The sequence below is a fragment of the Amblyomma maculatum genome, chromosome 8 (assembly GCF_055883805.1).
Source record: "Amblyomma maculatum isolate TAMU_Amacu chromosome 8, ASM5588380v1, whole genome shotgun sequence".
Taxonomy (NCBI): domain Eukaryota; kingdom Metazoa; phylum Arthropoda; class Arachnida; order Ixodida; family Ixodidae; genus Amblyomma; species Amblyomma maculatum.
Genome location: NC_139351.1, coordinates 55,905,779 through 55,930,871, shown reverse-complemented (window position 1 = coordinate 55,930,871; position 25,093 = coordinate 55,905,779). Strand labels below are relative to the sequence as shown.

Sequence of the window (25,093 nt, the reverse complement as noted above, 5' to 3'; positions counted from 1 at the left end):
CGCGTGCGCCGGGAACCACTTAATTCTCACTTTTCTGCTGCCATTGTCGTTCTTGGTTGCCTGCAGCATGCGCACAGCTTCTTTCGCTATCCTGCCTTTGGCGTAATTTCTCACCGCCTGCCTCGAGTCGCATAGCACTGTGTGGCAGTCGCGGTCGGCGATGGCCACCTCCTCCGCTTGCTCTGCCTTGGTGCATCTCGTACTGGCGGTCGTGCGAACGGTGCCGGTCACGTCGAAGACGACCGTCGTGAACCCGTGTATCTTGGCGTACTCAGCCGCGTCAACGTAGCGTGCGTGTGTGTCGGCCGCGTGCTGGTCTATCAGCGCCTTGGCTCTCGCTGCTCTCCTCCCTTCTTCGGTACCGAGTCCACTCTGATGTTGCGCCTGATCTCATCGGGGACGGGGAGCTGCGTCTGCTCCCTGCCTTGCTATCCAATTCCCAGGTTGTTCAGGATGTTCCGGCCGGCCTTAGTCGTAGACAGTCTTTCGAGCTGTGCGGCACGTTGGGCCTCCGCTATCTCCTCTAGCGTGTTGTGCACCCCTAGCTGCAGGAGGCGTTTGGTGCTCGTTGTTACGAACAGTCCCAGTGCCGTCTTGTAGGCTCTGCGGATGAGTATATCTATCTTGTTTCTCTCGCTCTTCTTCCACTTGTGGTAGGCCGTCACGTACGCTACGTGACATATGACGAACGAGTGGATCAGTCTGATCAGGCTCTCTTCCCTCATTCCACTTTTCTTGTTCGTGACACGTCTGAGTAGTCTCGTGGCGTTCGCCGCTTTCGCAATGAGCCGGGTGACGGTCTCGCCGTTTCTTTCGTGCGTCTCGATGGTCATCCCTAACACTCTGATCTTGTTGACTCTTGGGATCGCGTTTCCCTCTATGGTCTTGACTTTGATTGCCTCGTACTCTCTCGGGCTGCTCTTGGGTTTGCGGGGCTTGACGGGCGGGTAGACGAGGAGCTCCGACTTGCTCGGCGAGCATCTGAGCCCCGTTCCGTCGAGTTGGTCTTCGATCGCATCAACGGCCGCCTGTAGGGTAGATTCGATGTGGGCATCGCTGCCCCCTTCCACCCACAGCGTTATGTCGTCCGCGTATATCGTATGTCGGACTTCCCTGATGTTCCTGAGCCTTTCAGCCACTCCTATCATCACGAGATTGAAAAGCACCGTCGAGATGACCGATTCCTGAGGTGTGCCTGTGCTTACCAGCTTCTTCTGCTGTGCTTGGAGGTCCCCCGCTCTGAGCTCGGCCGTTCTGTCCGTGAGGAAGTCTTTGATGTAATTGTATGATCTCTCTCCCATGTTGAGTTTCGAGACTTGGGATAGGATCGCTGAGTGCTTCACCTTGTCGAAGACGCTCTGCATTTCGAGTCCCAGTACTGCTTTGTTGTCGCCAGTGTAGCCGTCGATGATCTGGTGCTGAAGTTGTATCATGGCGTCTTGGGTACTTAGATTCTGCCTGAAGCCAATGATCGTTTACGGGTAGAGATCTTCTTTCTCGAGGTATTCTTGCCACCTGTTGAGCAGGACGTGCTCCAACACCTTGCCCACGCAAGATGTGAGCGATATGGGTCGGAGGTTATCCGTGTCGGATGGCTTGCCCTGCTTGGGAATCAGGATGATCTTGGCCTTCTTCCACTGCGTCGGCAGCGTTCCTGTTTTCCAGCATTTTTTGTAATAGCTCGTGAGGCTTTCTATGGATTTGTCGTCTAGGTTCTTAAGCGCCTTGTTGGTGATGCGGTCCAGCCCGGCCGCCGACCTGCTGTTGAGGTCCTGCAGTGCCGTGCGAACTTCTTCTACGTCTATATCTCTGTCGAGACGGGCGTTGGGCAGCCCCCCGTACGCCCCATGGCACTCCGTGGGCGTAGTCAGCAGGTATCTGTCGCTGATGCGTTTCGTCACCTTATCGGCGCCGTGTTTAGTGACTTCTCGATGGATGAGTTTCGCCAGTCGGTCCCTTTGGTGTGACTTAGTCTTGGTTTTGTCGAGCAGATGCTTTAGCAAGGTCTATGCTTTCCCGTTGTGCGTCTGGTCGTTGGCAGCGTTGCATATCTCGTTCCACTGTTGCGCACATAGCGTGCGACAGTGGTCCTCGATTGCTCTGTTGAGTTCTGCGACTTTCTTTCGTAGCCTACGATTAAGGCGTTGTTGTTTCCATCTGTTGAGAATGGACTGCTTGGCCTCGATAAGGTGGGCCAGTCGGCTATCCATTCTGTTCGTTTCGAGGTCTGTTACTATGTCCTTGGTTGAGTTTCGAACATCTTGGAGGATCTTGTTGGTCCACGCGTCGATGTCGTCGATTTCGGTCCCCTCCGCTTCCTGATTTCTGTTATCTCTGAAAGCGGACCAATCGATCCACGTATGTTTCCTGACGTTGGTACTGCTCTGCACCGGTATGACGATTTCCAATATTATGTGGTCGCTACCGAGGTCCACCCCCATGTTCCTCCACGTGATCGTGATCGGTTCGTTGTTCTTGACAAACGTGAGGTCGGGGCTGGTGTCTCGGGACACGGAGTTGCCAATTCTCGTTGGGTAAGCCGGGTCGGTTATGAGGGTATAGTCGAGTTCCGCCGCGTCTTGGGGTAGGTTTCTGCCTTTCGCATTGCTCTTGACGTAGCCCCACGCCGGATCCATCGCATTAAAGTCGCCGCATGCGATCAGCGTGCTCTGGCCGGCCGTCGTGCTTGCCTTATTAAGAATGGCTTTGAACCTCTGGAGTCTCCGCGAGGGGTTACTGTAGATGTTCAAAATGAAGATGCTGTTTTTTCTTTGCTTGGTCGGTATGAGTTCGGGGAGCGTGTGTTCAATCCTGACATTGCTTAGCTGGTGTTCGACGAAGGTGAGTCCCTTCCTGACCAGGGTGCACAGGCCTCTGCCGTCGGGCGGGCCAGCGTGCACCCTGTAGCCGGGGAGGGACGGCTTGTCCGTTAGTGTTTCTTGGAGGAGCAGCACGTCGGGCTTGCGAGCCGCGTGCTCGATGTACTGCTGGACGACTGCCTTCTTCTTGACGAAGCCGCGGTAGTTCCACTGCAACACTGTTATGCCTGTGGAGTTGGAGGCCATGATTGTCCTATTCTGAATTCTCCGTGTTGCTGCGCTTGATTGACTTGATGCTGTACTGGCGCGAACGTTGGGTTGCTTAGTATTAGTTGCACGCTTCTTTCCAGATTGTTGAGCCTATTGACGTTCTCCGTTTGGAAGGCTTCGATGGCTTGCTTCATCGATTTGATCATATCCTCGAGGCTGTTGAGTTTGGCCTCGACATCGTTGTTGCTGCTGCTGTCGGTGCTGCAGTTACTCATGTTGTTCTTGCTCTTGCGTGATTCGACGGCCCTCTTCTTCGTTGCCGGCTCCTTGTCTGCGTCGGCCGTAGTTTCTTCGGCCTTGTTGTTGCCGCTCGGGCTGGATCTTTGCTGTTCGACGTTGCGGAGGGCGTTGCGGATTTCCGCGATTTGCTTGGTGAGGTTGTTGATGGTGGCTCGCAGGGTCGCGTTCTCCGTTTTTAGGGCCTCGTTGATCTCTCGTTCCTTGGTTGAAGCATTGTCTTCTGTCTTGGCGTTGTCGCTCGGATTGGTCTTCATGATACCTCGTGCGGCGTTGCCCCAACCGACTCTCTCGCGCGACGGTGATTCTTGGGTTTTCGTTTTTCGCGCGTCTCTGCTCTGGCTCCTGCAGTTGCTATTTCACGACTGCGCGCGGTCTCTCGATGGCGTTCTTGACTTACGGGCAGCTGGCTTGTCAAGTGGTGGGAAATCGCTCTCCGACGGCAGCTGATGGCTGACCTTTCGGCGCTCCCACTGACGCTTGCGAACGACGTAGGGAACCTTGTATCTGGCTTTACATTGTCTGTCGGCGGTCGGGTGAGCGCCGTCACAAAGTTTGCATTTGGGTGTATGGGTGTACATTTGTGGCCTTCTTTGGGGTTCGCTTGGCCGCAGCCCCTGCAGATTCAGTTGGTTGGCGTCGGGCACACGTCCTTGCGATGCCCGACCCGACCACGCTGGTGGCAGACGTCAATTTGCTTTCTGTACAGGTGGCACGGTATGAGCGTGACACCATATCGGACAAAGTTCGGTACCTTGGGTCCTCTGAAAGCTACTATGATCGTGGTCGTGTTGCCGATTCTTTTGGCGCCTACGGCGAGTGGGTTTCTGTCGTTTACAATGTTGCTGTCGAGATCTTCGGCTTTCTCGTCGACAGTGATGCCTCGGATGATGCCCTTCACGGTGTCGTACGGCGCCATGCGGTACGCGCTGACTTCGAAGGTCTTGTCTTGAATGTATATAGCTTGAATTTTTGCGTAGCGGACGGCGTTTTCTTCCTTGGGCGTGCTGATTACCATTATATTTTGTTGCGCGTTCGGGCAGATCGTGTCCGATGCGTTCTCTTCGTTCGTGATCTTGGCCGCGGCGAGAATGGCCGCAGCGACGGTCGTAGTGCCGATCTTGGTGATGTCGAGTCCCTCTCGCGGTCTGATTACGATCTTGTTTTCCTCCAGCGGCATTGCTGGCATTCTCGCTGCCTTGATGGCCGAGGCTCTAACGTTCTTATTTCCTTTCGCTTTCTTGCTTACTTGGTTGTCGGTGCCGGCGAGCTTCGCGTCGAGGTCTCGTTGACGGAGTCTTGACATGCGTTCCCCAGCGAGCGTCCATCCATGGCCGCGGTGGAATTCTTCGGGTGAAATTTCTTCGCCTTGAATTTGAACGGTCATTGGAGGGTCGGAGATCGTTGCCAGAACGGACGTTTCCTCCATCTCGGGGCTGAGTGGCTGCCGCCGAGGCGGCGAGCCGCGGCAGCCGCGACAGCGACGAGGCCTATCGCTAGCGGAACACACCTAGAGGAACGCCCCCCGCACGGCGGTGATGAAAACTGTCCGGTAAATCGAAGAAAAGGCGTACCTTTGGGAACTTTCAATATCCGTCGGTGCTTTTCGACTTCACGAACACATCGAGATAGAGAAAACTTCGATTCGCGCAAATTAGCACTGCGAAATTAATCATAAATGACGGAGCCGACGTGAACGCATCCGTTCGCTTCGGCGATCGCAGCGCCCTCCTAAGCTGATAGAAATTTCCATCGCCGCTTCCTGCGGCGCGCGCGGCGCAAAGAATAGACCCCCGCGACCTTACAGAGCCTTCAAAGTGAGTTAAAATAAGAGGCGGTACAGCTTTCCAGCACGTATTTTATTCTTTGGATGTAATTTAATAATAATTTTCTCAAATTTCCTGCCATGATTATAGCAATCTTAAGAAGCAAAAAGCAGGGATGGTCAGCAATGTTATATCAGAGCTGAATCTCGATTTATTGCGAAGCAGGCAAGTAAGACATCCCAATGTTTCGCAGGTACATACTTCGTGGTGGCACCGGTACCCGAATCTACTGTGGATGAACTCACATACCTTACTTACGACGGCGGCAGGTAAGTTCATGTCTGCTTGCTTCAACCACATGATTTGCTTTGTGTCAATAGATCGACCGTCGTTCTGATGTAGTCCACACTTTACAGTTTAACAGAGGGAAAAAAATTACAGCATTATAAATGCGCTTTCTTACTTGAGCGAGTCTTTATGAAGTTTTGATCTCTCTTAGGTTTTAACATAAAGGCGCCAGAAACTTGAGAAAGTTTTATCATATATCTTTTTAAAAATTCCCGTGGCGCTAAAGATGACCATATTAGCTTGAGTGTGTCCAGCAGTTTAGTTATTCGAACATCGCTTTAGACTGGAAGCAATAAAAAAATATGTAATTCTGCTGGACTGCAGCGCTAGCTGTGCGGTAAGAGAGGAGCCTGCTCATACTTATTTGAAATTAAATGTTTGTTGCAAAGAGTGCTGATACGATCCGTAGCAGCTTTAGTATATCAGCTACATTTGGATTAGTTTGCGCGCTGTTATGTGCAGCTTTTTTCAAAAATATACAAGGCTTTGTGCTTGCATTTATGTAATATGCCAAGGCGGGTTGAACATGTTTCGCCTACACAACTACGCTGGTGGCAAGTATCGTCATTACTCTTATCGAACTTTAGTATCCTAGGAGAGCATCGCTGTTCCCTGTTACAGCATTTGACAGCAAAACATTTGTGATAAATTTTACTGCCAGTGGCTGTATGTCTGCTGTCTTACCACCAAACCATTTATTCTTTCTGCTTTCTTCTCTGATATTGATTACGTCACAAGGTGTTAACCTTGTAACGCACGTTTCTTCTAACCTTCCCCACCTGATGTAATGTCCTCGTGTCATTTGAAATTCTTAATAAGCGTTGACATTGCATTTTCCTCGGTGTGCACTGGAACGTAAAAAATCTGGCGTGTTTTACTCTATTGATACAGGCACACTACCAATCAGAGCTTTCTGAAATAAAATATCACTACCGGTTTATCTTTTTATACTTAATGTGCCTATTTCACCAAGATGCCATCGTTTGCAATTAGCATGCTATATCCTTCCCTGCCTATTTTATTTTTTCTGCATGTCTCGTGCTATAAGCTACGATACTTAGCGTTGCGGCAGGAAAGAGCTTCATTACTTCTGTAAAATATTTTGTCCCTTCAATACTCGTTCTTTCGGCATTGAAATTAGGGCCTATCTTTTTAGCATGTATGCTGAGATCCCGTTCTTTCTACTCAACAGCCGACTGATGCCCAGGCATCAGTACTGGAAGCCCAAGACGCCGGTGATTAAGAAAAATATCAGTGAGGTTTTGCTTATGGCACTATGTACTCTAACCTCTTTAAATCTACCCATTATATAATGTCCAATATACCGGGTGTTTCAGCTAAACTGAACCGAAATTTTGGGAACAAGCTGACCACAGCTAAAATGCTTATTTTGGTATAGTTATACTGCGGACGTTGGCAGCCACCACTATATCGGAAAAAGCCTCAATTTTTAAATCAAAGAAGAAAAATGCAGAAATTATATGTTAAACCATTTTATATAGGGGGCCCATTGCATACGCATAATGTAGAGTGGCCTCCTCATACCCTAATGACATTGTTTGATACGACTACAAAAATAATAGCGCCGACTACATATGGAGCTCAATGTTTCATGTATCCGCACTTCCAAACAAAAACTGGGAGTGCGAAGAGCGCATGTGACGCTTATCACTCCATTTTCGTTTCGTAACGCGGCTAACGTCGACTGCGCGCGGGAATTGAGCAGGCATGTCGCAATGGAGGTAAAAAATTCGAGGACACTTTAGCGACTAAAGTGATGAAAGACGAAAGCCTGAGTGCTGCATTCTGCTACGGGACTGTAGCGCATTTAGCGATGAATGCTGCTACGAGTAAAGCGAGCGACTACTCTTTCACATTCTGCGAGTGCATTTCTTCAGTGAATTCTGCTTGGCCGCGAAGAGATAGCGCTCCTTGTATCTTCGCAGTCGTTCTACGTTTACTGTTGTGTGGTTGATTTTACCGGGTGCGTGACATTAATTAGTAATTATTAAAATAATTATGCCATTACCACTATTACTAATCATTAATTAGGTTGTAGTATTTAGTAATTAGAAGTTATTCAATAATTAGTGCCTAATTGATTGATTGGTCAGTGACAATTCATTATGATATGTAGTAATTAATTAATTATTCAATAATTAGTAATTGCTCATTGATTGCCATATGGTCATATCAGGCACGTATTTGCGCATACTGTAGTGGGGCTCTGTATTTGGTCGCCTTAAAACAAATTGGCTGTGGCTTAGCTTGGTTAAGCCTGGTAATTGCGAAAGCAATAGCTATGGCTACGCCTAGGTTCAGCTGGTGGTGTAGCTGATTGTGGTGGTTGTGGTTATGCTCATGGTTATGCAGTGGTTCACTCTGGCCACGGCATATGGTTCAACTATTATTTATTGCAGGGTGCTACATGGTTATTCTATGAATGACTAGTAGCGAGGCAAGGAGTGCCGTGGCTGCAACGATATACTTGATTGTGGGTGAGGTTAAGGCAGAATCTACAACTGCCGCTCCGGCACCGGCTGCAACAGCATTCTTTACCCCAACAGAAATGAAAGCATCGCTGGAGACTGCGTTGGTTCCACCTGCCGCTAGGCCACCTCCTATAGTATCCAACGTTGCACCCCTGGCGGTAGCTGCGGTAGGAGCGGCAGTTAGGCCGCGGTTGGTAGCTACCGCCTCGCGAGTTGACGGCGCGAGTTGGGGGCCATGTTTTTGCTGCAGATGGGGTGACGTCACTCCGGCTGTAGAGCTCTCTCACGGAGGAAGCGGGAGTTAGGCCGCGGTTGGTAGCTACCGCCTCGCAAGTTGACGGCGCGAGTTGGGGCCCTTGTTTTTGCGGCAGATGGGATGACGTCACTCCGGCTGTAGCGCTCCCTCATGGAGGGAGCGGGAGTTGGGCCGCGTTTGGTAGCTACCGCCTCGCGAGTTGACGGCGCGAGTTGGGGCCCTTGTTTTTGCGGCAGGTGGGATGACGTTACTCCGGCTGTAGCGCTCCCTCATGGAGGGAGCGGGAGTTGGGCCGCGTTTGGTAGCTACCGCCTCGCGAGTTGACGGCGCGAGTTGGGGCGACACCACCGAGATTTTAACAAGGCCTTTGCATCACCTTCTCTCGCATCAGCGAACGTCATGACAAGTGATGAGCGATAGAGGATCAGCCACTGAACCTGCGTGTACAGGCTTGGGTAAAAGGGCGAGATGACATCATATGACTCGACACAGATTCGCGCTCGCACCTTCATTTGCTGGTACTTTATCGCCATCCGCCTGTCGTGACGTAGGCTGCTGGGGAGCGCAGGCCTTGTTAAAATCTCGATGGTGTCGGTTGGGGCCCCTGTTTTTGCGCAGCTGTGCTTGGCGGCGTGCCAAAGGCCACGCTAAAGGTACGCGCGCAGTGATGGTATATATCACCGCACTCTATCATGTGGTCTATTCACGCGGGGACCCTTGGCCTCAGTTGTATTGCCGCGCGCCCCCTGTATGCGTCATGGAGACGGCTCTGCAGTTCATCCTTGCGCCTCCTTGTCTTCGAAGAAAACGGCACCTGCAGAAAGGCTTATGCACCTCGCTGTGATGAGTGATTGCTTGCCTTGGCCTTAAGTTTTATAAGAACGGCAAAAGTCGGTATGGTATCCCATAAAATTAGAGGGTACCGACTTGGGTTTTAGACAGTGACCAACTGTATGCTTGAATGCAGTCTGTTTGCCCTATAACAATGCTGCATGCCTTGGCTGTCGCACTGTGACCCTCACTATAGAAACAACCATCATCCCTGCCTCGCTATCCCGCATATCGCACACGCTCTGACGGTCGGCAGCGTTCAGATCGGTGTCCATAGGAGCTCCACACAAAACACAAAGTGCAGCAGAACGCTTGCTATGTCCATGTGATCTACATATGTGAAAACGCGGTGTCCATACGAATATCATCACACATGGAAAAAGACAATAAACTAATGCGGAGATGCATTCACAATTAATCAAATTCTTCCGATCTACTTAACTGTTGAACAATCATTTTAAAAACCTACATTTTTGCATGTCGTAACCAATTTCAACGGCAATGAAAAAATTCATTCATTTAGCTCTCAAAACTGCTATAGGCACCATGCGCATGTAACTCCGGAGCGACGCTTGCGCTTAGAGCGGCGGCGTTCACGTCCAGAGTGAGAATGCGCCGCGAACTCGCCACAACGGACTACTCTGCTGCGGTACGCCGGCGAGGTCATTTCGGGCAGCAATGGACCCTGTGAACAGCTCAAGAAATTGTTGTGTCGTTGGGTTTCGCCAAGGACCAAGTTTTACAGCTTCCCGACTAGACAGTAGGAGCAGGAATGCGCCTTCGTTGGATTCAACTCGTTCGCCGTCAGAAGTAAGCTCTATTTTTCCGCAATTACTTTCACAGCATACGTTTGTAGCTCTTATAATAATTATAAAAGGCTGCTTGCTTCTTACATCTTGCAGAGATTTCTGACTGCAAAAAATAATACGTAATATCCTCCTTTGTTTTTCCCGGGGCTCATTTGACATCGGCCTGTATCAAGCTGCGCCGCTTATTCGCGGTTTTTTTCGCTCGCTTCTGTGATCACAGAACAGAGTAGCAGCCTTCAATCGGCTCAAAACTATGCAGCAAACATTTCGCAGGAAACATGAATGCAAATGAAGTGGCTTCGCTTCTAAAAGGTGCCTGGTCGGCGACAGCTGAATAGGAAAAAGGAACAAGTAAAACTCCAACAGCGAACTAACGAATATTACATACTATCAGTGATGGATTTCGAGAGCGCCGAGACGCACGTCTGTGGAGTGCAGCGGCTCGACACTTCACTGCCGTTTTCTGTCGAAACTTCTTTACATCGTGGACATGTCCAAATGCAAACAGTTTGATGCTTTTGGTTATGTTCGCACCTCACAAAAAACTTGTCAGCCCGAAGGCAGGCTGAAAATCTGGGAGCTATCACAAGCGGTGCGCAGGCTCCCATTGCCATGGTGGCGAAAATCGTCTACTACGGCGCTCACTCAGGACGCCATACTCACCACTGGTGGCACTGAAGGTAGCGCTGCCGGTGGAGGCTCCTGGCGGGTGCGCGGTGCTATAGAAACACACAATCTCTTTCATCCGCATTCGCACGCACTGTCTCAATTTTACAGAAAGCGAATATTACTTCATACACTGCGAAACATATATGGGTCCTTGAGTGTAGGATTGGTCGTCCTGAGCCAGCGAATTCTAGTGAATGCGTCATGAAGAAGGCCCTTTGGTTCATACATGGGCCTTCTTGACTTCGAAGACAACGTCATCTGCGGAAGGCTTCTGTACCTCGCTGTGATGAGTGATTGCTTGCCTTGGAAAAAGGTTGGCTGATTTTATGAAGTCCAGGACTGAGCGATGATGAGGTGCTTGCGTCCAAGCGATATATGAGGCAGGATTGGTTGCTGAAAGGCCAGCTATCGTCAGGTGCTGGATTCGTGTTGGTTTCAGTGCTGGGCAGTCTCACCAAAAGTGGTAAATGTCGGCTTCAACATTTTAGTTTTTACAGATATTGTACCCATTTTAGTCTTCAGTACTTTCAAAATTGCGTGCTAATCCCTTCTTATTCCTATTTTCGGCTCTACTTCCGGTTACGTGACGTCAAACTCTTAACGTCACCCTAATTGACTGCCTTAATTACTACTTCGCGGCCTCAGCCGCCAAGCGGATGGCTTGTTGCTGTTGAGCGGAGTTCTCGTTCCGCAGCAATGTCTTCCAAGCTTTTCTATCTTTTGTTCGGTGCCCGTGCTGCCAGCACATTTCCAAGTTACATGACGGAGAGTGCCCCGCTCGACTTCAGGTTGCGTGAGGTCACATCTTTGATGTCATCCTAATTTTAACGATTTAACTATTAACTTTATTTGAACTAATAATTATTAACTATATTTTAACTAATTTAACTATTATTTTAAATTAACTATTTCCTTATTTGATACATTCAAATATGGCGCCAAGCCATTCGCTAATGAGATCATTTCTGCCTTTACTTTTTCATTTTTGCCACTAAATAATTACCTAAATAATCTATGGGCCTAATTATTCTTCACACACAATAATACAGAACCCTCTATCGATTGACACCACTCATTAAGCTCTACGACATCTCAATTACAGTCGAGCTAAATATCAGAGCAGTACAGTTGGTTGACGCCGTTATTGTGGTCACATGTGTAGGATTAACAAATGATAAATGTATAGTCGTCCTTATGCCTGCACCTTGTTCCTCTACACTCACCATATCATACGTGAAAACAATTTGGAAGAAGACATACAATTCATATAAAAGGCCTTTTATTGTTCCCACTCGAGTTATGATTTATCTATAAGAAAGCGTAAGGAATGTTTTTGTTTTTGTGGTGTCGATCAATGGGTAATTATCCGTGTGCTCATTTTGTGCCTGAAAGGACAACGCACTAGTAATCAATTTCTAATCCTTTTTTTTGTCAGGTGCAGAATGATTTGGTATGGTTTATGGGGTTTAGCACTCGAAAGCGACTCAGGGTAGTGTAGGGCTCTGGAAATTTGGACCACGTGGGGTTCTATAACGTGCACTGACATAGCACAGCACACGGGCACCTAGCTTTTCGCCTCCACCGAAAACTCGCCACCTGCGCCAACATGGCGGGCCAGGCACGGAAAGATTGCACTGTTTTTTCATTGCTGAGCACCACAAAATAGTTCCTCAGGTTCGATGACAGTGAGCTCCATTCATAGTCATTTCTTTATTTATTTTGGCTGCAGGCATGCATAAAAATTGCCCACAGATGGTGGGTGCGCAGTTAGCAGGTCTGCTGAGCTGCTGGTCTAGTCAAGGGTACTGCTACAAAGTTCTGTACTTCGTTATATTTAATTTATATAAATTATATTTCTTCTACTATTGATGACTGCTACTGAAAATTCTGCAATAATGTGAAATTAATTACGGGCCTCCTCATTTTTCCATACCATTGTCTGTATGCTCAATAAATAAAAATGAGTTCACAGTGCTTGGCTGTGTTGTCTGGATCACTGCATGCATGTATGAATTTCAAGACGAGGCTTTAAGAACACAGGTCATCTACATTTAATGCTGTCGAAGGCACCACACAAGTTAGCTGACAGGGTATGTATGGTAAAAGCGTGCATTAATTTGAAGAAATTCAATGGGTGCATCTTTGTTGCACCCTTTAATCACAGGCTCCAGATGGGCTTGCAGCACCCTTTCCAGTGGGGGTGGGGGGGGGGGCAGAGCTGCTTGCTGCACCCATCGCAAGGGTGCATCAGTATACTGACGCACCCTTTCTGGAGGGTGCAAGGGTGTGAGTTAGACACGGATATGCACCTTTAAGGGTTTAAGACCGTGACCGCTGCATACTTGAATGCAGTCTGTTTGCCTTATAACAATGCTGCATGCCTTGGCTGTCTCACTGTGACCATCACTAGAAACAGTCATTATCCCTGCCTCACTGATATCAGCGCCCGGAAACTCATGCGACGGTGCACTTCGCTCGCTATTGAGCCCGGCATTCCTCTTCGGGGCGGCACGTTGGCACGTGTCGCATGCCCTGACGAAACTTGTGACGTCAGCCTGTACCTCTAGCCAATAGAACTCACTGAACACCTTAGCTCTAGCTCTCCGGATCCCTTTACAGCCTGATGGCGAACTCTCATGCGCCAGCATGAGGACCATAGAACGCAAGCACTTTGGTACCACTACCTGTTTCACGATTTGGTATGGACACCTTTGCTACGACCGAAAAAAAACGTTACCAAGATGGAAATTATGAGCGGACTGCCTCTTGCCAAAACATATTCTTCCAAACTTTCTCTGACAACCCTCTAAGGTGGTATCCTTTTCTTGCTCAAGACTTAACACCAAAAGTGACACATTGGGTGCATTGTGGGCGAGATATTTGCGGCCCTTCGAAATGATCGCGCTACAGTAAAGGAAGGAACATCAACTAATTCTGCCGTGGACACCAAAAATGTGACGAGGTTTTTAGAGCCCACCAATCAAAGGGTAGTGGGATCAAACAAACACATGACCAGACAGGTCAAACTAGATAATATCTTTGTGAAAAGTGGGGGTCTGTTTCTGAGCCACCTTGTGCGGTTGGCAATGCATTTTCAATGTTCCGAATCTCTAGATAAGAAAATTTTTGTCCAACCATCTTTTTTGGAAAGAACCTCCACTAGTAGCGAGCGAAGTGGCAGTTGAGGAAAACAGCCAATTAAGGAACACAAGAGCTCTGTATAAGACAATCAAAGATATCAAAGGAAGCTTCTGTGCTAAGCTGGGCGTGATAAAGGACAAACGAGGCAAGGACCTCACTGAAGCCTCAGAGATAAAGAAGAGGTGGCAGGAATACACAGAAGAACTGTACAAGAAGGACCCGGATGTGCAAACCCAACATAGGACGGTTGTGATTACTGATCTCGAGCCGGGCATCCTGAAGAGGGAAGTTGAATGGGCCTTAGCCAGCCTTGCTAAGAACAAAGCTAGCGGAATTGATGGTATTCCAGCTGAGTTGCTTCAAAACCTCAACCACGACGCTGTTAACACACTGCATACATTATGTCAAAAGATTTGGACAACCCTGCAGTGGCCACAGGATTGGAGGAGGTCAGTTTACATCCCCATTCCAAAGAAAGGCAGTGCCAAAGATTGTTCCAACTACCGCACGATCGCGCTTATTTCGCAGGCTAGCAAGGTGATGTTAAAAATCCTGCAAGGTAGGCTGCAGCAGTATGTGGATCGGGAGCTTCCGGACGTGCAAGCTGGGTTTCGCAAGGGCAGAGGAACTAGAGACCAAATTGCCAACCTTCGCTGGATCATGGAAAAAGCAAGAGAGTTCCAGAAACCCATTTACTTTTGCTTTATTGATTATGCGAAAGCGTTTGACTGCGTAGATCACTGCAGATTGTGGCAAGCTCTCCAAGAGATGGGAGTTCCAATTCACCTCATCTGTCTCCTCAGGAACCTTTATGAAGGGCAAGAGGCCACAGTCAGAACTGGGCATGGTCTTACTGATTGGTTTCCGATTGAGAAAGGGGTGAGGCAAGGCTGCATACTGTCGCCCTGCCTATTTAACCTATATGCAGAGTGCATCATGAGGAAGGCCGGTCTGGACGAGTCTTCAGCTGGAGTGAAGATTGCTGGAAAACGTATCAACAACCTTAGATATGCGGATGATACCACTTTAATGGCAGAAAGTGAAGTGGAACTCAAGAAACTTCTGATGCGCGTACAAGAAGAGAGTGAGAAGTTTGGGCTTAAACTGGACATTAAAAAGACAAAGATCATGGCGTCTTGCCCAATCAAGTCCTGGAGCATCAATGGACAAGAAGTGGAAGCTGTGACAGATTTTCTGTTCTTGGGCTCCAAGATTGCCTCGGAAGGAGACTACAGCCATGAAATTAGGAGACGCCTGCTTCTGGGAAAGAGAGCAATGGTTAGCCTTGACCGCCTAGTAAAGAGCAGACACATTAGTCTGCCAACCAAGATCCGTATAACCCGTGCTATGGTCTTTCCAGTTGTAATGTATGGATGCGAGAGTTGGACTGTGAAAAAGGCTGACCGCCGAAGAATTGACGCGTTTGAATTGTGGTGCTGGCGAAGACTCTTAAGAGTTCCTTGGACTGCCAGAAGATCAAATCAGTCGATATTGTCGACCATAAACCCTGACTGCTCATTGGAGGGTCAAATTCTAAAGTTAAAGCTCAGCTACTTTGGTCATCTGATGAGAAGAGAGGAGTCGCTGGAGAAAGATTTGATGTTGGGAAAGGTTGAGGGTCGCCGGAGAAGGGGTAGGCAGCGAACGCGATGGTTAGATGGCATTCTCGAGGCATTGCAGATGAAGCTATGTGATGTTAAGAAGATAGTGAGAGACCGGAAAGCGTGGCGTGACATGGTCCATAGGGTCACGAAGAGTCGGACACGACTGAACGCCTGAACTGAACTGAATGCTAAATCAGCGCCCCTACATGGCAAAGAAGTAGCCCCCTGGGCTCTACATTTTTCACAAAGGCTATACATATCTTTCTATACGGAAACCTAGGACTAGACAAATAACAACATATAATAAATAACGAGAGGAAAAACAAGATGACGAACACAAACTATAAAAGTTACCGGACGCTAGAACGAACGTTATCAAGATGGAAATTATGAGCGGACTGCCTCTTGCCAAAACACTCCGCAACCGGGGCTCGGAGTGCAAGAAACGGCTGGTGTCCACAGGTGCTTGGGTCAGGCCAGCAGGTGGCTTTTCGGCGGGATACGCTAGGCCGATGAAAGAGGCCTGAAGTTGCCGTCACGCTGCAGAGACGACCGATTTCCTGGAGCGTCTACCCAATGTACCAAGCACCACGCCGAACTTGCGTGCTGGCTACGCGTTCCAGGATCACAAAATAAGTCGGCCACTCCCAGTTCTGGGCACCCGGGTTATTGGACAGGGGGATACGATACGCAGGGGCTTCGTGGCCACTCTCAGATCTGGTATCTCAGGTTATAGGCCAGGGGGGACGCGATGAGCCGCAGCTCTGGCGACAAGCTTCTCCATCCATCAATTTATCTCAGCCCTCAATTGATCCTTATGGTCTGTTCCTTCGTGCGTAATTCACGTTTCTCTTTGACTGAATAGGTCTGGTGTCTTATGAGGGTCTTGACGCTGGCTCAGATACTTTTGCAGCAACATTTTCTCCAAATACTTTAAGGGAAAGAAGTCTGGCTGTAGACACTTGATGGTAGCCAGAAATACGTCTTCTCAACAGCCGCTGCATAGCCGTCAACATGGTCGGTGCGATGATGGCACAAGCCACTAAAGTGCTTCGCCCGCTCCGTGCTCGCAATTGCTTCTTACTGCATTATAGGTGGACTTTCTCGTGGCAATCTTTCCGAATGAATGAATGAAAATTTTTAATTAACGCAAGGGAATTCTCCCAGCATAGGATGGACCCTCAGTCCAGGGCCCCAGTGGCCTTTGCTGTCTTGCGCGCTCTGTCGATCGGTTTGAGCTGGTCATCAGGCGTCGAGCAGGCCAGCGCAGCCTCCCACTGCTCTGGTGTTGGTGTGGTGTTTATTGGCGCTGCCTGTGTTTTTTCACACGCCCTTGCAACATGGTAGCGTGTAGGGGTTCCCCGCATGGTGGGCATTCATTCTCCTAGGTTGTGGGCTGAGTAGAGTGAGGTTGGGGTATGTATTAGTCTGTAGCTGTCTCCTGGCAACCAATTGCTCTCTATTAAGGTCTTTGTGGCAAAGTGGGTAGATCCTCCTTAAGGCTCTTTGATGTTCAGTGATGACTCCATAGTGTCTAGTGACTGCGTTCAGTTCGCAATCCTAGTGCGCCTTCCGGTGGTTGGCGGATGCTCGAGCATTGGCGTCAGCACATTGCTTACCTTTGAAAGGCTCATAACTTCATGTCCACGTTATCAATCTTCTCGAAAATGCGATTTTTCTTGCCTTGAGTATGAGGGTGGCCACAGTGGCTATGCGTCCGCTGCTATACCTTCTGCAGGCTTGTTCCGAGTCTGTAATTATTTGTGTAGTAGCCTTCTCACCCTTATGGGTGATAGCGAGAGCGATTGCCGCTTCCTCGGCATCGAGACGGTTGTTGCTCTTGATCGAGGCGCAGTTGATTTCTCTAAGCTAGTGGTCAACCACGCTGGCTACCGATTAGTATTGTTCTTTGTATGTGGTCGCGTCAACGTACAATGTTTTTTTCCCTATGAAGCTTCTTTCGTGTGCTTCTGATCTTTCTTGCCTCTCTTTTGGTCCTGTGTTTTTTCGGATGCATGTTTTTTGGAATCGGGTTGACCTTAATGATCTCTCATATGCCTTTTGGTATGCTCTCCGTGCTATTTATTTCTGTGGCAGCATCTCTCATGCCCAGTATATTCCGCGTGTTCCTTCCCATTTGGGTCTCCGTGAATCTTATTTTCTGCGCAAGGTGGGCCTCGATGTACTCTTGCACTGCGTTGTTCATGCCCAATTTTAGAGAATTTTTCCGCCGAGGTGTTGACAGGTTGTCCAAGAGCGCATTTGTAGGCTTTCCTCAGGATTGTCTCCAGTTGTTCCTTTTCCTCCTTGAGCGCAATTTGTTAGGGGACACCATATACAATGCGAATTACAACGAGGGCCTGTACCAGCCTACAAGCGTCCTCCTCGGACATTCCTCGTCTTCTGTTGGAGATTCTTGCGATCCTTCGCGTGATCTGCGCTGTGGTATTTGCTAGCTGTGTGATTGTTTGATATATACGGATTGATTGCTTGATAATATGTAACTGTTTGATATATATATGAGAGCCCTTAGCAAGGCCCACGTCTTGGCCAAGCATAGGGTCCCCTGTAGCTTGTTGCATTTTTAGTCCCAGTCCCGTTTTGAGAGCTCTATCGCTTATTCTTCGGCTTTTCTTGCGACCTCGGCGATGTCATGCGTTAGCTTTTTATTGTGCTTCTGCCTTTTCCATCTCTTTAGCAACCCCCGTCTAGCGTCCCAGAGGTTTAAGAGATGTTTCTACACGTTGGGTGTGTTGGTGGTGAGAGCGACTGTCCTAGTCACTTTTTCCAAGTCCGATTTGATACCTGCGATCCATTCCTTAATATCCGTGATCTTTGTATCTTCGGACTCCACCCTAGTGTTTCTAATAGGCTTCCCAGTGTGTGAGTATAGCGTCTCCTCGTCATTTTCCCATCTTGCCTGCCTTATTCCTTTGACGAACACTAAGTCGGGGCACGAATCGCGGTTGATTCTATTTACCACTCGCGTTGGCTGGGTATGATCTTTGATTATGCTGTGCCTTCTACGATCAGCTTCTCTGGCTAGATCCTTGCCTTTCTGAGTTTTTCTGACATAGCCCAGCTTTTATGCCAGGCAATAAAGTCCTCCAGGATGAAAAGACCCCTCTCGCCTGCTGCTTGTTCTGCCTCGCCCAAGAGGTAGCTGAAGCTAGCGTTCCTTTGGCTGGTCGGGTTGTATACGTTAAGCAGGAAGATGCTTTCTTGGCTCCTCTTTTGGGTAATGACTTCGATAAGAACGTGGTCAATGTCCGTTGCGTAGATATCGTGTCTGATTGCGGTGACAGTTTTGGCAACCAGCGTGGCGACCTTGCTTTCCCCCTGCCCCTCATATGCTGAATAGCCCGGGAGAGTGGGTGAGCAGCCGGTTACCTGTAGGACGATTAGGTCTGGTGGTACTATGCAATTTGTGATGTGTTGTTTAGGAAGGACCCCGCTTTTCGCGGATCCCGCGGCAGTTCCACTGCCATATTTCAAGGGTTCCCTACTTAACCGAGCTCTTACGGGTCCTTGCCATATGCTGGGCCAATGGCCTATTATAGGGTTTGCATCTGGACTTCATGTTCGTGAATTGTACTATGCGTTCTCTATCTCTAAGCGCCTCTGTTTGAATGTTAGAAATGAGGTTACTAAGATTCGCTAGTGTGTTTTTCATGGCTGCCATGGCAGTTGCGAATTCTTGCCGCCCTATGGTGGCTGGCTGAGTTTCATCTGTTCTTGGTGTCGGTCGTCCCTGTTCTCTGGGCCTTGAGCTCTACTGTAAGGTCGCTGAGCTGCTGTCTGAATTCAGCATTTTCCGCCCTGAGAGTCTGAATGGTTTCTTTTAGTTCTTACACTTCGTTAGTTTGCCCACTAGCGTTTTTACTAAATTGTGTCTGCGCGTTCGTGTCCTTTGAAACCCTGGGAGAAGTAGATAAAAACTGCGCTGCCCAGCTCAAATTACCCTGTTCCTCCTTTTTTGTCTTCTTCTGCTGCTGTTTATTTTTTATTTCTGGGGGCTCCCTGGTCCTTGATCTCGAGCGCGACGCCGATCTGGATCCGGATGGCGAAGTAGAATCTGTGCTGAACCAGCGCTTCCGAGCCTAGCCGCGTCTGCCCATGCCGCCATCGCCCTTTGCTCTGCTGTCGGTCTCCTCTTTCGTTCTGGTCAATGGAGTTCTCGGTTTTCCGGGGTGGCGAAGTGGTTACGAAGAAAGGATAAACGATGGTCGCTTAGGGTAACAAACTGAATTCCAAGGGAAGGAAAGCGTAGCAGGGGGCGGCAGAAAGTTAGGTGGACGGATGAGGTTAAGAAGTTCGCAGGGGTCAAGTGGATGTAGCTAGCACAAAACCGGGTTAATTAGAGAAATATGGGAGAGGCCTTCGCCCTGCAGTGGGTATAGTCAGGCTGATGATGATGATAATAATGATGAAGTGGTTACGGCACTAGACTTATTTCCCAAGGACGCGGGATCGAATCTCGTTCTCGGCGGCCGCTTTTCGGTGCAGGCGAAGAACCCCGGGTGGTCGAAATTTCCGGAGTCCTCCACTACCGCGTCTCTCATAACCTGAGTCGCTTTGGGACGATAAACCCCACACACCAACCAACCAATCGGTTTTCTTGGGCGTTGCTTGCACTCATTTGCCCCTGTGGGATGCGCTCCCTTGCACAGCGCACACTTGATCTCACACGAATGGCCATCCTCGATGACAGGCTCACCGCAGTTCGAGCAGACAACGGCGTCAGGTGTCGGGCATACGTCTGCCCTATGCCCGGGCTTGATTCATATATAGCAAACTTGCAGCGATGACTGGTAGAGGTAGCAACGTGTCTCGCCGCCGTAGTAATAAATGTAGCGGGGGACAATCTAGCCTTCGAATGTTATGACGGCGCTTTGAGATTTTCCAAGCATTCGTGCATAAAGGATTTTCACTCCTTGGGTACGTACCCTAAGATGGGATAGCAATTCAGTAGGTGTTGTACCGACATCCAGTTCGTGTATCACTCCTTTGCATGAATTGTCCGGCGCGGCAACGTAAGCCATCACAGCGTAGTCTTTGGCACCGAAGCGTAGACTCGGAATATTCAGTACAACACTGGTAATTCTCCTTGCTTGGCGTGCTGATTATGGCGATGTTAGACTCGTTGTGCAGCCGTATAAGTAGGTTGCCTTCGTTGCAGATGTCGAGGTTTCCACATGCTTTGGTTATAAGCCCGTGCCATCTGATTCGTGCTCAGCTGGCTGATGTTGAGTCCATTCGTCGGTCTAATAATGACTTTGAAATTGGATTTCGGCAGTGGAGGTAGCTTGTCTCTTCGAACAAGATTCTCATTTTGTTTGGGCTGGCTCGGTGGTGGCTTGTCCACCGCTTCGGTCCCGGTCTCCGGAACGGCAGTTAGCTTCGAGTTGTCGTATTTTGCAATGAACCATCCCTAGCTGTCGAGTGTCTTCTGTGAGTGGTTGGTAGCGTTCTCTTCGCGTGTTGTATTCTCTTGAGTTGGTGTTTTGCCTCCGGTAGACGCCGCCACGTTGTCAGCAGCCATCCTTGGCGGCTCACGCGCAAACTTGAGCAAGCGTTTTGTCGGGCCGACGGCCCGACGCCTCTAGGCTTAGCGCGGTATTCTCCGCTTTAGATCTGCGAACGGCCCGAAGATGGTGACATCTGGACTTACGGATTAAAACCTGTTAGCGGATTCAGCTGGATTAGTGGAAGTCAGTGGAGTATCCCACGTTCTGTTAGCGTTGAGGTTTTCCGGGTAAAACGTGCCGTCGAGGCAGGAGCTCATGCGAAGCTCTTCCACTCTATCTGGCACCCTAGCGGAGAGTCCAATATTTCCGAATAATATATCGAAACTTTGTTGGGCGTTCTAGAAGGTGTGATAGTAACAAAATAATAGCTGGCTTACAGAAAAGGAAGTGTTCTGTATCAGTCGCACATCTTCATGGGCACCTAAACAGCTCTGCAAGGGAAGGAGGAAGGCTAGATTGTAATACGATGGAGAGAAAGAGGAGCCCTTGTTTGGAGTCTCCAGATCAATATCGACCACCTCGAGATTTTTACCGCGCATTGACATCGCACAGCTCACGGACATCTCTCCGTGGTGCAATAAATTATCTGATAATAATAAACTTTTTCTATCGTATGCTACCCCATTTTCTTGTTTGCCGTTGTGCCTTTGATCGTGCGGTTTCAGCAGTTATATTTGTCTACTGTTTCCTTGCACGCCCATGCAGGGATCTGCTAGTACATCTAGAAGTAGGCTCCCCAGACTGACTGAAATTGGCATGTATACCTCGAATCTTATGCATTCTCCGAAATCTGTACCAAAACTTTGACGCAAGCGCTCAAAATGGTGCAATACGAAACCAGCTATATGATTACTCTTTGCTCAACGCATTCGTTCTTATATTAAGTTCATGCCTAGCTTGCCACCATCTCGCACAAAGAAAGGTAATGAAATTCTGCAGAACAAAGAAGTAATGCTTTCCCACTTCTCCACATAATAACTCATGTGCCTTTAAGAAGATTTCTTTACTATTAAGGCGAAAGCCTTCAATGGCTCATCGTTGTCATCAGCATAAGTGTCGCGCTTTTGCGGCGGCTTCGATAGTTACAAATAAATGAAAAATTATAGAGCACTGCAGAGTCTGCATTATGGGCAATGAGAAAGCACGGATGCTGCTGTTGGTTACTTCTAGTTGCTTCTAGTCGCTTAACTCACAGTTTGTTTGCCATTTTAGTCTTTAGTACTTTCAAATTGCGTGCTAATCCCTTCCAATGCCTTTTTGTGGCTCCACTTCCGGTTGTGTGACGTCACATCTTTGACGTCATATCCACTACGGCACCCCTTTCTCTCTTTCTGCTTTCACTTCCCCCTTCCTCCCTGCGCGGTTCAGGTGTCCACCAAACAAGTGTGGCAGATACTGCGCCTTCCCTTTCCAGTGAACCAGTTATTCAAATTATTACCTAATTAGCTTATTGGCCTAATTATTTTTTCTGCAACAATATTACGTCACCCTCTATCGATTGAGGCCGCCCATTAACCTCTACCACTTTCACTCACAACTGCTGCGGACACAATTTTGCGGACACGGCCTGCGGACATGATCTGCGGACAGAAATTTGGGAACACAGCGAAGTAATGCTTTCGCATTAATAAACCTTATCTCGAACCGGGAAATCGATCCTCCACCACTTTGATCCCAAGCCCAGCGGTTTAAAACTGCGCCACACTCCGGGTCGTGAAGCGCTCTTCATAATTCCCCTTGTCTACAGTGAGAATGATAGCGAGATTCCGCGAGTGACAGTAACTGCGCCTTTCCCATCCTGTAGACAATTTATAGAACGACGGTGAACTTTAATGCGTTCAATGAAATGCTGATGTGTTCGACAAGCGGCGCGCGACGTACCGTCACGAGAGGTCAAGACGTCACAAGGCGAATAATGCATATACAGAGCTGACCCCACCGGGCGTCCGATCTAGGCGTCTGTGCGCCCTTTCATTTGGCGCGGGATCGAATCCCGGCCTCGGGCGGCCACTTTTCGATGGAGGCGAAAAGCAAGGCGCCAGTGCTATGCGATGTCACTGCACGTTAAAGAACCCCAGGTGGTCGAAATAGTCCTCCACTACGGCGTCTCTCATAGCCTGAGTCGCTTTGGGACGTTAGACCCCACAAACCAAACCAAACCAAACCAAACTTTCATATGGTGCTTCCTCGAACGCCGCACAACACAGCAATCAGAAGCAGACCCATGTGCCTTCCCCAGTGCAGAGTAGCAGGCCAGATTTGAATTATTCGGGCCAACCTCTCTGCCTTCTCCTTTCAATAAATCCATCTATCTATCAGACCCATATGTCTAGGATGCATTACAGTACAGCAGGAATCAGCAGCGTTTGAAATTGATTTACAGGGTAGAAAAGGCGCCGTATCTGTCAATTCTCCGCGTATACATGTACCATGCCATATAGGCAGGGAGGAATCCGAAACGGTAGTCACCCTCCTAATTTAAAAGAGAGACAGAGACGCGCGTCGCAACAGCCGTCGTCCACCACCGAAGCGGTTTCACTCGAGGCATCATTCACCGCCACATTCTCAACAAATGCGTAGCAGAATGCGGCACTCTGGGCTTCAGCCTTTCACCACTTTAGTCGTCAAAGTGTCTCGTAATGTTTTTTTTTTGTAGATCATAGATCCGGCACCTTCGTCCGTCGTCACATTTTACAGCTAATACGTGGAAGGGAACATTTAAAAAATAAAACTTTATTTCATTCTCTAGCAGTCATTCCGCGATCAAACATAGCTCTCGTTCTTTGCATGATAGTTTTAGGCTTATCGCGTGACTTCAACAAGGTAAACCTTCGCTTTCTAGTTGAAATGATAAAAGATTTGGCCGACCTCAAGTGTCATCTGAATTTCGTGGCTTCGCAGAATAGTTTAGACAGCCAGGTGTCCCCTCAGACGTTTTGTGGAGGCAAATAGTAAGCTGTACTATATGCAGGTTATTAGTGTGCCCAGCTTAGCAAAATGTGATTCTCAAAGTCAACTCCAGATATATTCAATCTGGGCTTGTTTATGTGCCTAGAATAATGTCACACGCAGAAAAAAAAAGATGCTAGCGTCAGCCTTAACGAAAAAGCTTTTCAACAAAAGCCAGCCTATTGAAAAACCGCACAATAGCCAGAAATTTGATGTTTTGCCAGTATTCCACTGTAGAGGGATGTGCGGACAAAATTTTCCTTGCAACTCGTGTACATTGGTTTTGGAGAATTTCGGTCTAAATGATATTTATGACTGCAGGTACGAGGTGGGACGCTACAACGGACAGGACGTTGCCATCCAGCTGCCCGCGGACTGCTCCTGGGACTTGTACGAGTTCTTTTACCTGCTCTGTCTGGATTCGTCGTCGAAGCTTATGAGTCTAGAAATCGACGAGAAAGCTGCATCTGAGGTGGCAGTGCACGATCTGGAATCGGCTCGTAGGGCTGCCATCGCCATCGCAGGCAGTATTATTTAGAAACCAGTGATCATCCCCATGCTAATAACTAAGTGGAGTATTTGTACTTTACTCTCAGCGCCCTTCTCATTTGTTGTTTTGTTCAATATTTGTGATTTACAACACTCTGTGCGAACCATTTTAGAACCAATACTTATTCACCGCTATCCTCTCGTAAGTTCTTGAATTCCCCCTCCAAATGAATCAGAAGAATTTAAGGTTTTGTGAGGTGGGCTTGTTACCACCGTAACGGAGAATCTTAATGCGCTTTTGGAAAATATTTTGGCTGCTGTTAATAAAATCATTGCATACAAACTGTGAAAAGTTCAAACAAATGTTTTAAGACATCTGTCATTAAAGTCTTTTCTCAGAAATGTGTAGCCTAGTACTCAGTAAAATACATCCAGAACACAACATCAGAAAAAACACTCTAAATAAGCCCTTTTTTATCGATCGACCGTTTCTCACATGTGCGCGAGTTCTGTCCACCTTTCATCATAATTTTTTTTTTTGTTGGCAGCAAATTCAATACAAGTGCTCCAATTCATTGCAACATTCACGACATCTCCAAATAGCGATGGCCAGCCGTCCTTGGTTTGCTGAAAAGGACATGCTCCTGTCTGCCACCCCAAAATGAGCACGAACGATGGCCTCGTACCCAGCGACAAACTCTCTGCTGCGCGTAGGTTTCTGCAAGCCACGTCCTAGGGCAGTCGTGGTATATTGCATGTGCACATCCTACGCGAGTAATTAAACAGCAGCAAAATCTGCCTAATATAACATACACTTTATTAAGAGTATGTTGGAGAATTTGGGTTAAATTCGAAAGAGAGAAATAACAGTGTTTTGTGCGTGCC

At 48.4% G+C, this 25,093-nt stretch overlaps 1 long non-coding RNA gene and 2 pseudogenes across 1 annotated transcript; 1 reads left to right on the top strand and 2 right to left on the bottom strand.

Annotated features, from left to right (window-relative positions):
• Positions 1-3,124: 3,124 nt before the first annotated feature.
• Positions 3,125-4,713, bottom strand: LOC146181195 (uncharacterized; annotated as a pseudogene).
• A 554-nt stretch (positions 4,714-5,267) lies between these two features.
• On the top strand, positions 5,268-24,542 carry LOC146181193 (uncharacterized). Its single transcript, XR_014700040.1, has 3 exons — positions 5,268-5,274; positions 5,346-5,421; positions 24,041-24,542. It is a non-coding gene; the product is annotated as an uncharacterized LOC146181193 (long non-coding RNA).
• On the bottom strand, positions 16,424-17,259 carry LOC146181194 (uncharacterized; annotated as a pseudogene).
• Positions 24,543-25,093: the final 551 nt, after the last annotated feature.